This window comes from Bombyx mandarina, chromosome 09 (assembly GCF_030267445.1).
Source record: "Bombyx mandarina strain Sakado chromosome 09, ASM3026744v2".
Taxonomy (NCBI): domain Eukaryota; kingdom Metazoa; phylum Arthropoda; class Insecta; order Lepidoptera; family Bombycidae; genus Bombyx; species Bombyx mandarina.
The window spans coordinates 14,147,986-14,164,629 of record NC_143216.1 but is presented as its reverse complement, the minus strand read 5'-3'; the positions used below and the strand labels follow the sequence as shown (position 1 = coordinate 14,164,629).

The 16,644-nt window shown below is 34.8% G+C and overlaps 1 protein-coding gene across 1 annotated transcript in view; it reads left to right on the top strand.

Annotated features, from left to right (window-relative positions):
- The first annotated feature begins 1,336 nt into the window (after positions 1-1,336).
- ec (ubiquitin specific peptidase echinus) overlaps positions 1,337-16,644 on the top strand; it is a 124,113-nt gene continuing 108,805 nt past the window's right edge. The window contains exon 1 of the mRNA XM_028170261.2: positions 1,337-1,651. The gene's annotated coding sequence lies outside the window, so the exon portion shown is untranslated. The remainder of the gene's footprint in view (positions 1,652-16,644) is intronic.

The following is a 16,644-nucleotide window of genomic DNA, read 5'->3' as shown; positions in this document are numbered from 1 at the left end:
GGCCCACCTGATGGTGAGTGGTTACCGTATATATATACCGTAATATACGTGCATAGTAATATATGCCTACGTGCATATATTACTCCAAGTAGTCGAGTGCAACTTTTCTTGCTTTACTTTTCAGTGTTGAAACTATATTCTGAAGCGATGGTAAAGTTATATAATTAATAAGCGGTTGTAAAGCCTGCTTCAATATAAAAAAAAGATTTTTATTTGCGCTTTTTTTTTCCCGTTCCTATGCTGATAACCTTCAGAGGCTATTTTAGCTTCTCCTTGACGTGTAGGTGAGCTCACGGGGCTCTAACCGGGAGTGTTGCTAATACTGGCCGTAGCAAGAGCAGTGCTTCGCAGAATCTACCAGCGGATCTGAAACACGACCCAGTGAGAAGATCGGGCAAGAAACTCTGTGGGCTGTGTCTATGGGTTAATTCACTCGTCGAACACTTCGTCGCAAGCGACGAGCTCGACGATGACGGTGGCCGGTGCTTGTGGTACCTAAAAGCATCGTTAATGGATCGGGAGGATCCGTAATGACGTGTTTAGGGCGACGTCGCCTGTTTGCCATTCGGTCCACAGGATCGGGCATGTAATTTCCGGCGCCCACGACAAGAGGGTTTTCATGTCATGCCGCCTTCTCGAAGTGGCGCAATGATGACGACTGTAGATACTTAATGACAGAGTCAAGCTCCAGGTCATCATGGAGATCTACGTTCCTTAGGAACCATGGTGCTCTGACGGCTATCCTGCAAAAACGGGATTGAATAACTTGTAGGGGTTTCAAATTGGAGCGGGCCGCGTGAGTCAACCCTACGCTTGCATAGGTCATGACGGGGCGTATGCAAGTTTTGTAAGAGTGTCACCTTATTTCGAAGGGATAATTTACTTCGCTTACAAATCATGAGACAGAGACGTCCTAATATGATGTGGGTTATTTGCGCGTTTTTAGAGCCTTAAGAGAACTTTCAAATTATTTATTTCTCTCTATTAGATCCGCTAGAAATTCAACGCCAAGCACTAATACCATGAGTACGTTTGAGCAAAAAAGGAAAAAGGAAAAAGACGAGTTTTTCCATGGACATCGGCAACACCACGTTTACCTCTATCTCCCTACTTTGAGACTACAAAGCACTTCCAACTAGTTTAAGAAAGACAAATACAAATGTGATATTACTAACTTACAACTATTGAAACTTCTTACTGCCTAACCAAAAATAAAGATGCATAAAACCAGACAGGAAGCATAGGAGATTTTAAAAGAGCCTTTGTGGTTTGTTCGTTAATGTTCGCTTCAGCACAGCGTAGCAATGTTGTTGGCCGCGTCGAGTTCAAAATAAAACAAACGTCTGGTCAGCGCGTAACCGGCTCCGTCGGTGGATAGACGTGTGTACGCTGCATAAGTTTCACCTATAACTAGCGAGTAGTTCATGATGGCGATTATGAGTTTGGCGCGAAAATTTTGTGAATTAAATTGTGCAGTCTAAGTGCGTGTTTTTTGGATTACTTTTGCGTTTCGAATGTAATTAAGTGATTTGAGAACTTTTGTTATATACGTGACTATATCTAAACGAATTCTTGACGATAAGGCGAGAAAGACGTATTGTGTAAACTGTGCGAGAGTTAAAAGATATTTTGTTTTACCTTTAACTCTAAGGTAAGTTTGTGTTTAATAATTTATTTTATATTTAAAAGAACAATTAAAACTTTAAATAAATTTTTAAACCAATATAAATTGAAATACATACCAAAACCTTTTTTTATTTTGTGTTTTCAAGTTGTATATTTTATGTTATATACCTAATAGCGAAATTTAAAAAAATCGTTAAAAATTAAAATATATGCTCGTATAATTTTCAGACATTCAATGAGCCGTTTGGTCAAGCATTTTAGCTATGTCCCGATCATTGCTAACGTCGATAAGGGACGATGACCACTCACAATCGAGCGGGCCGTATACTCGTCTAGCTTCAAAAGTATTACAAAAACAAAAAAGCTCAAATGATTGATGCATAAGTTTTTCCACCCCGCAATTATATCATTAAATATATAGAATATATAAGAAATATTTAGGAATCTAGATAATCATATTAAAACATATTGATACTTTTCATCAAACAGTTGTTTTTAAATAGAAACTACCTTTCTTTGAATGTTCATCAATTCTGTGCCCATATTAGAGTACTACTTTAATCCGGTGATTTACACAATATGTACTTATTTCATGCATGCATGCATAGGAGATGTATGGAAATGGTAGTGCAGGGGAAGAGGGGGAAGAGGTTGACCGAAGAAGACATGGATGGAGTGTGTGAATGACGATATGAGAGAGAGGAGTGAGTGTTGAGATGACGGCTGGTAGAAGAGAATGGAACAGAAAAATTAGCTGTGTCGACCTTACCTAGTGGGATAAAATGGAGAAAAAGAAGAAGAAATACTTATTTCATGATTAAATTTTTTTATTAAACCGTTACCTAAATTGTAAGGAAAAGTTGGAAGATACCAAATAAACTTTCGTTTTACCAAAGCTCCAAAACGTAAAACGCCTCGAATCAAGCACCTTGCTTTTTCGGTCTGTTAAAAAAAAGGGTGCGTGTACTTACTAATGTACGCGCGTAAGAAGTTATACTTTATTTTTATTAAATTTATTTCTTTTTTTTTAATATTAAATAATTAATAATAAATATTTAACGTTAATAATTTAATAATATGTAGTATGAATTATATTAAATAATAATTTTGTCATTTATATTACTAAATAATACATACGGATAGTTAACCTCAATTGTATCGGAGCACTTGTGGGCAACTTCATTTCTGTTAATTTTGTGTCACGCGCATCGTAAAATTTCACTCTCATCAATTTTTCATAACGCGCCTAAAGAAGTATAACTTCAATAGCTTCAACAAGGAACATAGAATTTAAGATATTGCTATGTAACAAATTGTGTCATACATGATTCCTTAACTAACTGTTGAAAAAATAATGGTACCGTGTGCAATGTGGTTTTGTGTTTAAACGGGCAACAGGGCCAACAGGTGAAGACGGCACGAGTCGGCCAGGTGCCAGTACATGCCGCGTTTGTTATCCTTTCAATTGAACTATGCCCATATTAGATGATTATTTGTATAATTCAACCGTACAACCATGTTGGGCGGGAGCATGCTTAAAATAAATGCGTATTAACATAAACAGATGCTCTCAGAAAACGAATAAGGCGCTGAAACGGTCGTCGAAACATTTACATATTATGTTGTTGATTTTATTTATCGTTTTTTATTTAAACAAAAAGTATTATTACTGTTTGCAATAATTTGGATCTAACTACTTTAATATGCGACTATCAAGCCGGGAAACAGTTATAGCGTGAAATTAAGCGCCACACCTCTGCCTTGAATTTATTTATTATCGCTGTTTTGCTAAGATTAGACATTTGCTCAACATAAGTTTGGTTTTTTGTACCATCAGCCTTTCTAAAGCACAAGGAGCACTGTATATGCGTACACAATACAAATTACCTTGAAGGCAGACGAGCATACGGCCCACCCGATGGTGAGGGGGTTAGCATCGCTAAAACTAAACTATAGTTTTGTTGTTAATTTTAAATGATAAAGACCTGTTACTGTAACAAAAGATCATAATGATCTCAGCTAATCCACAATTATTAGCGAACACTCTGAACGAAAGTAGGTTTTTTAACAATTTTTTATTTTATAAACATTTTTATTTATTTATTATTTAAATCGACCCAGCCCTGTTGCTGTGGTAGATCTAGTCATATAATGCCAGACGCACCGTTATCTTGACTAATTGACGAATACACGCATCAGTATCTAATGGTGCCATTGCGACGATCCTACAATTTATTGACAGTTATGCTCGTTTTATACAGTTCGTTAATATGATAGATAAAATCAGACGTGTAATGAGGTGTTTTTGCATCGCTGATTTTAACGTAGTCCAATAAATGAAATGTGTTTATTAATACGCTTTTATTAGCTTCGGACGTATGTATGTTTGTAATGGAATTTTCGAACATGATTTTGACCCCCTTCAAAACGTCGGATTAACTCGAAATTTGGTACACTTATTAAGAACCGATGACAATTTAATATTAAAAAAAAAAGGTTGAAAAAAAAAATTTGTAAAAATTTAAATTCCACAAAAAAATTTAAAATAAATAAAAGTTTAAAAAAATTAACAAAATACCCTTTTATAGAAAAACCAACTAAAAATAGAAAATAAATTTTAATAAATTTGAATTAAAAATAGTGTAGGAAAAATGATTTTATTTTAAAAAAAGCGTGGGGTGCATGGTATCAGTAGGAGTAAATATTTTATGAACAGATATGAGTAGAAGGGTTATTTTGATAATATCCTGAAAACCACCCTACGATTTTTTTACAATAAAATCATTTTTTTTTATATAAAAGCGTATTTTGTTAGTTTTTTTAAACTATTATTTATTTTAAACGCTTTAGTAAGTTAAGTAGGAAGGTTATTTCATATACTTCATATATCATTTTAAAAATTTCCTTGATTCTTAATTTTTTTCTTCGTCGTTCTATCATTACTAAGGGTCGTGAACGCACGTATTTCCATGAAGATCGGTCTGCTGCGAAGTGGACCACCTGTTAGCTACTGCCCCTAACTGTTCTCCTTGTAGTGTCCGATTATCTTGTTGGTGCAATGCCTTTGCACTTGACCATGAATGAGAAGCTTTCGACTATGCCTTAGAGCGGTGCGGTGCTAAAATGTTCCCTTAAAAATATATACTATACAATAATATTTTGTGCGGTCAAAATTAATTATAATAAATAATCTCATATGGTAGATACATTCCAATCAATTTGTAATAATAAACTTTTAGTTTCATCTTGAGTCTTAAAATCAATTATATAGGTACCTACTTACCTATAACTATTAAAGACGAGATGTAGCATATCTTCAAAGTCCAAGCCTTAAAGGTATGTTTGCATGTAATCTCGATCACTAGCGATCGTGATTGCTTTCATCATGATAGGACGTCACGACCTCTGAGATCAACCATGAAACAATACAATACAATGGGAGAATGTACGGTGACTTTAACTTTCGCTAATGTTATTAGACCGATTAGTACAAAGCTTATACAACTTTAAAAACAAAATTAAATAAATCGTCGTAAAGTACAAATCTCGTTAATATTTGGTTGTTCAGTATAATTTTATATAACTAAAGCTTAGACTAAATGTAATTTTTTGCCGGGCTTTTTTGTAATCGACATTGATTGATGCCCATCATTAAGATGTCATCTGAATGGGCTGTGGCCACAGAGGTCACACAAATTCATATTAATTCTAACCACGGAATAGATAAATAAGGTATTATTATTTATCTTTATTTATCTATTCCGTGATTCTAACTAATCGATTTTGAATAATTATGTGATATAATGTATTTTAGAATTTGTTGTAGTTTGACATTTCATTTTAAGTAAGTGATGTTTACGTAATGTAAAATAAACAGCTTATTTAGTTTTGAAGATATTTTTCATAATTCACGTAAAGATAAGGCAACCCTTTTTTTCCGGTGTTTGAATCCGCAGACAGCTACTATTTATTCTAACGAAATATGTATTTGGCAAATGTTCACAAATGACTTTCACGGTGAAGGAATAATATCTTGTAATAAAATCAAATCCGCACAATATTATAATTTGCATAATTACTCGTGTGAAGCCGCCTGCCTATTTCAGCCGTAAACCAATAATGCATTTCGGCTTTAAGAGTGGGGCAGCCTTTATACTGTAAAAACTAGAGATTTTGAACTCATGTCTCAAGATGAACGGCGGCATAGACGTGATTGATGTCTATGGACTCCGGTGATCCTTAATACCAGATGGCCCGTGAGCTCGTCCATATATCTAAGCAAAGAAATAATGTTATTAGTAATAAATATAAAAAAAAAGTTGTTGCAATATGTACATTTTATTTTTGTATATTTGCTTTAATTCGGTCCTTATGAACATCAAAGGTGGCATTAAAAGTTATGATCAGTAGGGCACGCTTTGTTGCTCTCGCTGCCAATATGTTGATACAAAATGCGTAGCGCAAACTAAATTTATTCGTAGAGATTACAATTTACTTTTAAATATTATTATAATCAATAATAGGTATGATACATGTGACAAAAATATTAAAAAGAATTTGACGTTTCAAATTACAATTTTTATTCGTGTGAAGTGAAATTACTAGATGTTTAAATAATATTTTGCGTGTTGTTTGACTCGCCCCGTCTGTCCTGTTAGGTCACCGACTCAGGCATTCCACAGGGCATCGTATTGAAAAAGAAATGAAACAAGCCATCTTATAGGACAAGTTTGCTAAACGAGGTTTAAAGCTAGATGGACCTTGAGCTGATGGGTTAGACCAGATAATTTTGAAAACAGCGTAAGGGATGTATATTTACAATGGAAAATAAAATATTATTGGGGAATTATTTTGTTATTATTACATATATCTGTTTTGAATACCATAATTTCTTCGGTTATTATTATTCGATATCGCACAACAACGCCATCGAGTACCCATAATCTGAAATGGTTATTAATAAAATAAATTATTTCGACATAAACAATAACTCATTTGGTTAGCAAAAATACTTTTGCCTAAATATGTATAGGTAAACAATTATTGGTTAACGCAAAACATTTTTAATTTTTTTATTGCTTAGATGGACAAGCCGTGACTGGTGGTTAACGGAGCATAGACATCTACATCTACAACGTAAACGTCGCCGCGTCGCCACCCACCTTAAAATCTCTTAGTCTATAAATTTGAAACTTATGAAAAACGTTAGATGCGAGCTGCAAGTCATAACAGCTTTTACACCGCTGCTGAACTTTATGACGAAGGTAAGGACAGGCGGGTGAAAGGGAGTACCTATTAAATTTGAAAAAAGAAACGAATTTGAACAGAAACGAGAACGTTCTTTATTTTTAATTGAAGTCGGTAAAAAAGTTGAATTCGGTAACTGTATACCTACCTGTATGTTGGACCACGTGCGCACGTGTTGTCTTTTGTACCTTTTGTGTAACGTGTATAGCATGTAATGGGCTTGACACTTTGATGTGTGCGTCCCTTTGTAACGTATATGTGTGTGCGAACCAATACTATTCGGGTAAAACCCGGGCTGCTCGTCGTAAACTTAAAAGAGCTTTGTATAAGCGTACAACTATTGCCGAACGTTGCTGTTTTGTTTGTTTGTGTACAATTTTCTTTGAAGGCGTTCTTTTACATAGTTTTGGAATTACTGTTTACAATTTTTAAGGTGTTCTGAGTGCGTTATAAAATAAACACAATTGTAGGGCATATATAACTAACAGACCTAAAAGCGCGGTTGATGGCGGAAAATGTCTTGCTTCTTCGTGAAATAATTACTGAATGAAAACAGTAAGATGGTGGTACATACACGAGTAGCTCGTATGGACGTACTCACATTTTACCGGCTAACTAGTGACAGTCAGGGCGACATTGTTTAACCTTTTTTTTCATGAAAAACGAATTACAGATGGCCCGGACCGTAAGCCTTTCCAGTTTCAGGACTGGTGGGCGAGCACGTGGTGAGACATGAGTAGTGTTTTGCCTATAAGGGCAGAGGAGAGTATAGCCCAGTTCACTTTTTTTACCTGGATTTTATTACCTTTTTATTACCTGGTAGCTAAGACCTTTAAGTCATGTCTTATTTTAATTTATATTCTTATTTTTATGAAAAATGAAATTATGGAGTGAATTGAAATGAATATGATTAATTTGAGACATTAATCAACTGGGATGAAATGAGATGAGATGATATGGGATGAAATATAATCTCAGTAAAATGGTGGTCATTTACTGAGATTTTTTCAGTGGACTTTTTCGAGGACCCCGAGAAGTTACATCCAGCGGCTTTGTTTTATTTTCTCACATTTGTTAACTTTCACATATATTAAACAGCTAATAAACCACCGTTATTATACATTTAAACCTGAAGAAACACTAAACAGACAAAATAAAACAAATCACACAACTTCACTCTTCGCGTCCCCGCCAAAAAATCGCCCAGTTCACTGAGTGGTCATCGTCACAGATAATACACATAATTGATGTCACGATGTTATACACAAACAAGTCGTTTAGGTAGACAGCTACCGGTATATTATTTTTATTATACGATTTTCTTCGTGTCGAATACTATACAGTTTCCATCATCACGTATGATCAAAGTGTTATTTTTTCGAATGCAACTCAGATACAAGCTTTGGTTAATACAAACTTGGATGGTTTTCGAAATAGTTTAGATATTTGGAAGCATTCTGTAAGATAAAACAACTAATTATAGTTCAACATACGACCACTTTTTTCATAGAATGCTTTCTCTAACCTAAAGAGATTATAATTTGAAGCAACATCTATCTAGTTTTTTATCTTTTGGCTGTGGGCTCTTGGGTGACCGCATTATTTTATAATGACGGCAAAGAATGTACTTTGTAGCTTAAAAAAATAAAATAATCGCTTATAGTACGGGCAACTTAAAAAAATATGTAAGCACAAGCGAAAAAATTCAATACATTCACAAATTGAATGTCTGTGTTGCCTTATATAATATGCTCAGAATAAAAGCATTTAGATATCTGCAAAAAGGGTTTTAAATGTTTTTTCTTTTCTTTTGTTTTATTATTTTGAAAGATTCGAGTTAAAAGATGTATGTATTCTTAGGATACCTACTTTAATACAGGATATTTTTGAGTTTAAAACTGCTGTGAGCTTACGAACTCTAAAGAAAGGTCTGTCTGTGTGTTCAGACGCCATAATGAAAAACTCAAGTGCCTTCGAATGTTTAAAGTTCATTCAAAATTTACTACTAATGGATCACTTGATTTTTTTTAAGGTTCGTATTCATAGACAGCCACTTGTGTTTTTTTTGCGAAGTGTGGTTATTTTCGTCCTTTCACATGGAACTATTAAATCATGTTGATGATAAAATATAAGTTTAAGATTTTATCATATTATGTAACTAATAGGCCTGTTTTTGCGTTCTTCATATGTTCAAATAAAATACAGAAAACTGTTTTCTTTTCTGTTATTTTGTCCAAATATTACCATTTCTGAATATTCAAATAATCGCTTTTTTCTAAAGTTAAGAGTTCAACCGAACTAGAAGCCAATTTTAACTTCGTTAATTCGATTCATCCCCCGAATAGCGAAAGCGACATGAAACAATTAAATTATAAAAAAGTAAATCTGAGCGTGTCTAAAGTTAAGGAATGCCGGGTCCAACCGTTCGGTGATTGCAACAAGACTATAAAGGTAATTAACTTAGTAGCATTCACAAAACGTGATCTGTGCTTCTTAACCAATGCTTTAGCTATTCATAATTGACACTGTTGATTGGTAAACAGTACATGTGCTAAGTTTTTGTCAGTGGATTATAATTGTAATAATCTGTTATCATAGTTTGTTGATTAAAAGAAACGGATAGCTGCCTCTTATTATTTTATACCTAAACCTCATGATTTTATTTATAGGTGGTTGGGAAAAAGTTCGAAGCTCGTAATTCCAATTTGGCATGAAACAATGCCTTTCAGTTCAAATATTAGATCAGCCTGCCTTTCCACCATGATGAGTTCCACCCTTTAATGCTGGATAGTCTGCCTATCTGCTTTAATAAAAGTGATCTCTTTAGCCAACGTGCAGTGACTGCGCTCTGATCAAAACAGGTTTGAAGACGCCACTTGAAATTAGTTTTGGGTGCATGGATTATTCATGGTACACACGGGCTTAAAGCGAGTATAGCAGATGTTATGGGGTTTTTAACCCTTTTCACTTGAAGTTGAGTTAAAGCTAAAATTGCGTTTATTGGCTAAGTCATAGGCAAATGTACTTTCTATTTTTGTTAATGTTAAAATACAATGGTACTATATAGTATTATATAAAAGAATGTGTTGCGCATAGATGAATTTAATGGACCACACGATGAAGATTTTTCCTATGTAAGTGCAATTCAAGATATGTATAGGTAAAGAGGTTCGTTCTAACGATTTTTTTTTTCTAATTTACGTTGAGTACATATGTGATAGTGCTAACGGCTTCAAGAGTCTTCTTAATGGTGGTAGGACCTCTTGTGAGTCTGCGCGGGTAGGTACCACCACCCTACCTATTTCTGCCGTGAAGCAGTAATGCGTTTCGGTTTGAAGGGTGGGACAGCCGTCGTAACTATACTTGAGACCTTAGAACTTATATCTCAAGGTGGGTGACGCATTTACGATATGGATAGATGTTTATGGGCTCCAGTGACCACTCAACACAAGGTGGGCTGTGAGCTCGTCCACCCATCTAACCGATAAAAAAAACAATTACATTATATTAGGGCTGTAAAATTCTTTACGCAGGAGCGCATAATTGCATCATGACTGCTATACACACCATGTTAGTATTTACTCGATCGGGCTCAAAATAAGTCATTAAAATAAATTATTGGTACTGGATGGTAGGCAGATTACGTTACTCTGAAAAAGCGACGCGACACGATAAGCCTCTTATCGTGAACGCCGCTAAGTATATGAACGACCCAGGCGACGGAATAACGCAAAGCCGCCGTCGCCCCAAACGTTTCCACTCTCGGTGCTTTTATGCATTCCAAGCATCAGTAACCGTCTTTGTCGAACTCATCAATTACGACGAAGAGTTCGACGTGCTGGCCCATAGACTCATCCCGGTGAGCTACTCGGTCGCGATTCCGGTCCGGTAGTAAATTTTTCGAAGCACTGCTCTTGTTGCAGCCAGTATTGTCGACGTCGCCCAAAGCACGTCATTACGGATCCTCCTGATCCATTAACGGTGCTTTTAGGCACCACGAGCACCAGTCACCGTCCTCGTCGAACCCGTCGCTTGCGACGAAGGGCTCGACGAGTGAATTAACCCATAGACACAGCCCAGCAGTTTCGCGCCGGATCTTCTCAGTGGGTTGCGTTTCCGATCCGGTGGTAGCACTGCTCTTGCTAGGGTCAGTGTTAGCATCACTCCGGTTTGAGCCCCGTGAGCTCACCTACTAGTTAAGGTTACGCTGAAATAGCCTCTCAAGGATATCAGCTTAGGTAGGGGAAAAAAAGCCAGTATTAGCAAACAAACTTAGGTTGATTCTGTGAGCTTACCCACCGGTCCGCGAGAAGTTGGAATAGGCCCGTGGGTTATCAACGTTTTTGTTGCAAAAAAAGACAGATTAATGACATTATATGTAAAAGGAATATTCGCACTTTTTTTCATAATACAGCGAAATATGTTTTGTGTCAATCTGCGCATTGCTCTGATTAAAATCCGGCAGATATCTCAACTAAAAATGCACTCGTATGTTCGGTTTAAATTCGAAAAGTATTTGAATCACAAACAAACATTCCGATGATTCCGTAATCACGATCCATTCCGTGTAACTGCATCCGTAAATAAAAGTGTGAATTTGTAGTTCCGTAATCGTTCCTCGGTAACCTCATTTTGAACTAAACTAACAACATTACGTAAAATAATTATGAAAGCTTCTAGGGAAAGTACACGAGGGATTCATATTCGTTATCAAACTCTTTTAAGTCGTTTACTGTTGACTGAGTGCTCGTGGTACGTTTACAGTATACTTTCAAGCATTGTTAGATTAATTACAAGGAACCCTCCTATGACATGGTATTCTTCAACACGGCTTTGGAAAGGACAGAAGAGAAATTTGATTTAAGGATGAAAAATGAAGAAAACCACAATACTACACACCGCAAAAGAAGTTACACTTCTATCACGTGTACCAAATTGCACGCGCATTAGGAGCATATCTACCGTGCTAAAGGAGGGAGGGTTACCTGTAGTTTGTTTATATCAAGGAGAAAAAATTACAACAAAATATAGTAATGCTTATGTTGTGTAAATCGAGTTGGTCACGTCTTATTATAATATAAAGTCTATTATAGAATAGCTTATATCTATTTTGTTTGGTAAATCATGTTGTTGCACTCAAATTAAAATACGTATACGGACGTATAGGTATACGGAAGACGGCATAAACGGCACTACAGCGCCATGGTCACTGCTCCTGGGAGTTGCACGTGCAGAGCACTCCAAACTAGGGCTACCATGCTAGTTAATGTATTTCAAAGACAAAACAAAAACTTCCACTCTTAACCGAGCTAAGATATTCTGTGAACTTCGTGGTGACTATAAATTATATTATACGTTATGTGAGTTAGTCGGCTTAAACTAAACTTTTAACTTTTTTTTAAGTTAACAATGTTATTTAGTTTCAAATGTAATCATCTTTTATTAATTACTAGTTGAACCGGCAGACTTCGTAGTGCCTCAATCGATAAATAAAAGACCTAAACTTTTGTATAAAATAAACTTAAAACAAACAAAAGGAATCCGTCCGATGGGGACATCAAAGGAAAAACAAAATTGTTATTTTTATTTAATTCCGAGCATTTTCATATTTATCTACCTTTTAAACCTTCTCTGGGCTTCCACAAATCATTCAAGACCAAAATTAGCCAAATCGGTCCAGCCGTTCTCGAGTTTTAGCGAGACTAACGAACAGCAATCTATTTTTATATATATAGAAGAAGAAGATAGAAGATAGAAGATTTGTTTAAATTAGATGTTATTCAACAAAAAAATAATTAACGAAAAAATATTACGACAATTCGGTACAGATTTAATCTGTGTGTACTATGTATGTCTAAGTGCCCTTTAAATCATAAGGTCCAATGTTTCATACATATGGGCCAAATTTCACTATACTCCGAAGTAGCGTCATGATTTTATCCTTAGAATTGGCGATATCTATGGGCTTCCGTGACCACCCCGTCACATGAGACACAGTTGGATATTAAAATGTTTTCTAAAATTTAAATATAACGTAACGTGCGGCAAAAAGGGCTCACCTTTTGCTAATCTGTCAGAGTAATTGAAATAATCATTTTCGTTGATTAATGTTAGTAATTGAAAGAATCATTGAAAGCTTCTAAGATAATAGTTTAAGTTAAGAAGGACAAAAAGTAAAAAAAAGATTTATTAGATAACAAAATCCAATAACAAATACAAGAATACTACATATTAAGCTAATTGAAGTCACTGTAATTCATGTATGGAATTTATAAAATAACATCTAGTCGAGGCGCCGCGCCGTGGTCACTCTTTTCTCGTTGCACGTTGAAGCTCAGCGGGACGCTTGCAAGTTGTTAGAACGTGATTAGAAGCATTGATTGCTTTTTATTTGAAAGTGGAATTAAGACAAAAACGAATATACTTTTGCAACATTGACTGTTCTTCCCCATATTTTCTTTTCACAATCTTTGCTGTAAGAGAGCGTAATTTTCTTTAAGATTGATAAACAGGGTTCTTTATTTTCTTTGTAAGCGTCTGCCTACGCATGCATACGGCCCACCTGATGGTAAGTAGTTATCGTCATGGGCAATGCCAGGGGCACAGCTGAGTCGTTGTCTACCATAATGTACGATGAAGACTAAATATCTAGTTTATTTTCGATTGATTAAGAATTTGTAGTCATTAAGAATCTGTTGAAAATGTTAAGTAAGGACACTTTTTTCAAAAATAAACGGATATCCTTAAATTTACGTACTGTGACAACCCTACAAAAAATAGCCTTACGAAATAAGCCGAACTAAAAAAAAATGTTGTGGTACATTTTTGTGAAGTATCTATTAACCAAACACTTTTTATATTTTTACATAAAAATGGACAAGAATTGTTAATGTTTGTAGCGTGTGTGTAATGAAAGTGATTCCCCTAAAGAATGTGAACATGTCATCTCTCATTATCCCTTGTCATTAGTAGCCCCAGGGACAAATAGTGTTAGTTTGTTAACTTTTTTTTTATTATGATTTCGTTCTTACATTCTTTACGCCATTTAAGTAAAACCATTATATAATTAGAATAACATAATATAAAATGGTGGAAATAACGAATAAAAATTTTATTGGAAAACTGTGAAATAAAATGTAGGTAGGTATATTTATTGTGCTAAGAAAATTTCCATGACTACAGATTTTAATAATTTTGTTTTGAATGAAACCTAAATAATACTTTCAGAGGCCAGTAGCATCCTCCCGTTCTCATTACAGATAGAATTCTCATACACATTTTATATTCTAACACACAAAATTAATTTAACTTTGCCCGTTCGTATTTGCAAATTACTCCTTCGTTACTGAGTTCATGTTTTGGCTGGTTTTAATTAGTTTATCATAAAAAATATAGATATTTTACAGTACTGTTTCTGTAATACAACCGAATGTTTATAATTTGAAACAATTCATAATAGCTATTGTACGGAGCGAAGACAAAACTCACCAGATTTCAACAACAATTTCGTGGATATAACAAGCTATTGTCATTGGTCGTGGTACTAACAATGGCAGTTGAACAGTGAAAGGAATTAGTTAATTACTTGAGCTACATCGATGCATTCAATGTCATTAATAAGTTAAGTTTCTTCAGGCAAATAGAGGCAAATGTTATCTATGTTCCTATTTGCTATAGCTAATGTTCGGCCGCTGAAAATAGACATATTGTCGAAATAGCCATGATTTTCAAAATTAGACGTTGATTAATTAGGTTTGCTGCAGCTTATTTTAAAATCATCATTAGGTCAATAACATTGACTTTTATATTATACGTGAAACTCGTGGATGCTTCGCTGTGATCATCGCGAAATAATAATGTAGTTAATAATTTTTTTGATTTGCATCGCCGGTGTTGTATGTTTTTATGCTATAAGCTTCTCCGTGTTGTTGACATCAGCAGTAGTCAACTGAAAACCAATAACAAAAAATCTGAAAATCAGTTTTTGTCAATTATGTAAAAATGTACGCTCGACTTAGACACTATTTTCGCGTAATTCTAAATTACTAAATAGAATAGAAAAATTCAAAAATAATAATAATAATAATATGTATGTTAGTTCTCCGCTTATTTTGGCCCCAGATGCTACATTATTACCGTGTATCGTCTAAGTTAAGTATTAAGTTGCATTCAGATAATTTTGCAAAGTTTGCGTTGTAACATCAGAGACTAAGAACTATCCGGTTCCTTTTCGTATAGATTAAATGATACAACGGTATCTAAAATCCGGTCGTCATCGGCGTCATTTACATTATTCTGAACGCGGTCTAGCTTGTAACTTTTAAGTGTAAAGTTAATAAGGCATTGTGGTATTAGTATGAAAACTTCTCTCATTAGCCCCATTGTAACAATTATAATGTGAAATCGGAGCGTGTTGGCACACAATCAGTGTATTCTGTGTGAACGTATTCAATTTTCTTTTGCAGATTTAATTATACGATACATTACCCTAAAAATAATAATTTGAAGTTTCCGTTTTTTCGGGTATCACGGCTTTATCCAGAAAAGTAGATTTACAATTTTTAATGCCAACAAAATATTAACTTGTAAATGAGGTAGAATGTGGAAATTAACGTGAAGATTTATATTAGTACATTTTCGTTTTTTTTAACAAGCAATTTCGCTTTAAGCAATGTCTCAATACGGGCATATGTATTATTGTAGATTTTGTAGATTATTAGTTTGGAATCAAAACCTCAAGCGCTTTAAGCAGATTTAAATCATTAAAATTGTCTTCAATGAAATTTCAGCTAAATCGGGATGATTCAGTCATTACATAAGATTTCATTTTCTAATGGATATAGATAATGACACGTTATGATACCTTTTTTCAAAATTAATCTTGCTAATTCAAAATTTAAAAAAATACCAATTCTTATTCTTGGCACGAGTAGAACGCGGCTTAATCACGGGTATCAATCATAACGAATTTTGGTCGATATAAACGCTTTTAATACTCGTGGTATCAGGTATTATGTGGTACTCCCGCTCATTGGCATCAGCAATGCTAAGAACTAAATGTATCTTTTGATTATCCTTTAGGACTTCTTTCGGTCATAATTAATTAGGGACATGTAATAGCGCTCGAGGATTAGAGTTTATTGAAGTCGATAACGTGGCCAACACGATGTCTTAAAGCACATTGATGTGAGTGTAGTAGTTGGGGATAGAAGCTATGAAGCTTGCTTGGAAATGTCGATTAGATCATAAAAAGGAGACAACTGTAATATCAGTATAAAATAAAAATAGCACGAGAAATTGATAAACACGAACTGGTTTGCCATTTCTGTTTCGACTACGAGCCAATCCTGATCTTAAGATTCAATTGTGATGATTATCTGAAGTCTCAAGGTTGACAGCGGCGTTTGCGCTATGATATCTATGGCTTCGATAACTATTGCACACCAGACGACCCTTAAATTAATTTGCATGCAAAGTAAAAATCTCTAACGGCCATATGAGAAATATTCGAACGAATACTTTTGTTGAGTCTTTATATCGGGCAAGGATTAATAAGACATGTGTTCAGCTAAGTGACTAACGTATATTGGGATTACAACCTAACGTGCTATCGACAGCCCGACAATCTCGAGACTGACGTATCATCATTGCATTATAATTATCGCTAACACATACATATAATTGTTAGTTGCTATGGGGACATTTGTGGTCCCTACACTTTAATAGTAACCTGTCATCATTTATTAATTCTTCAAAACTCTGAAAGCTTTT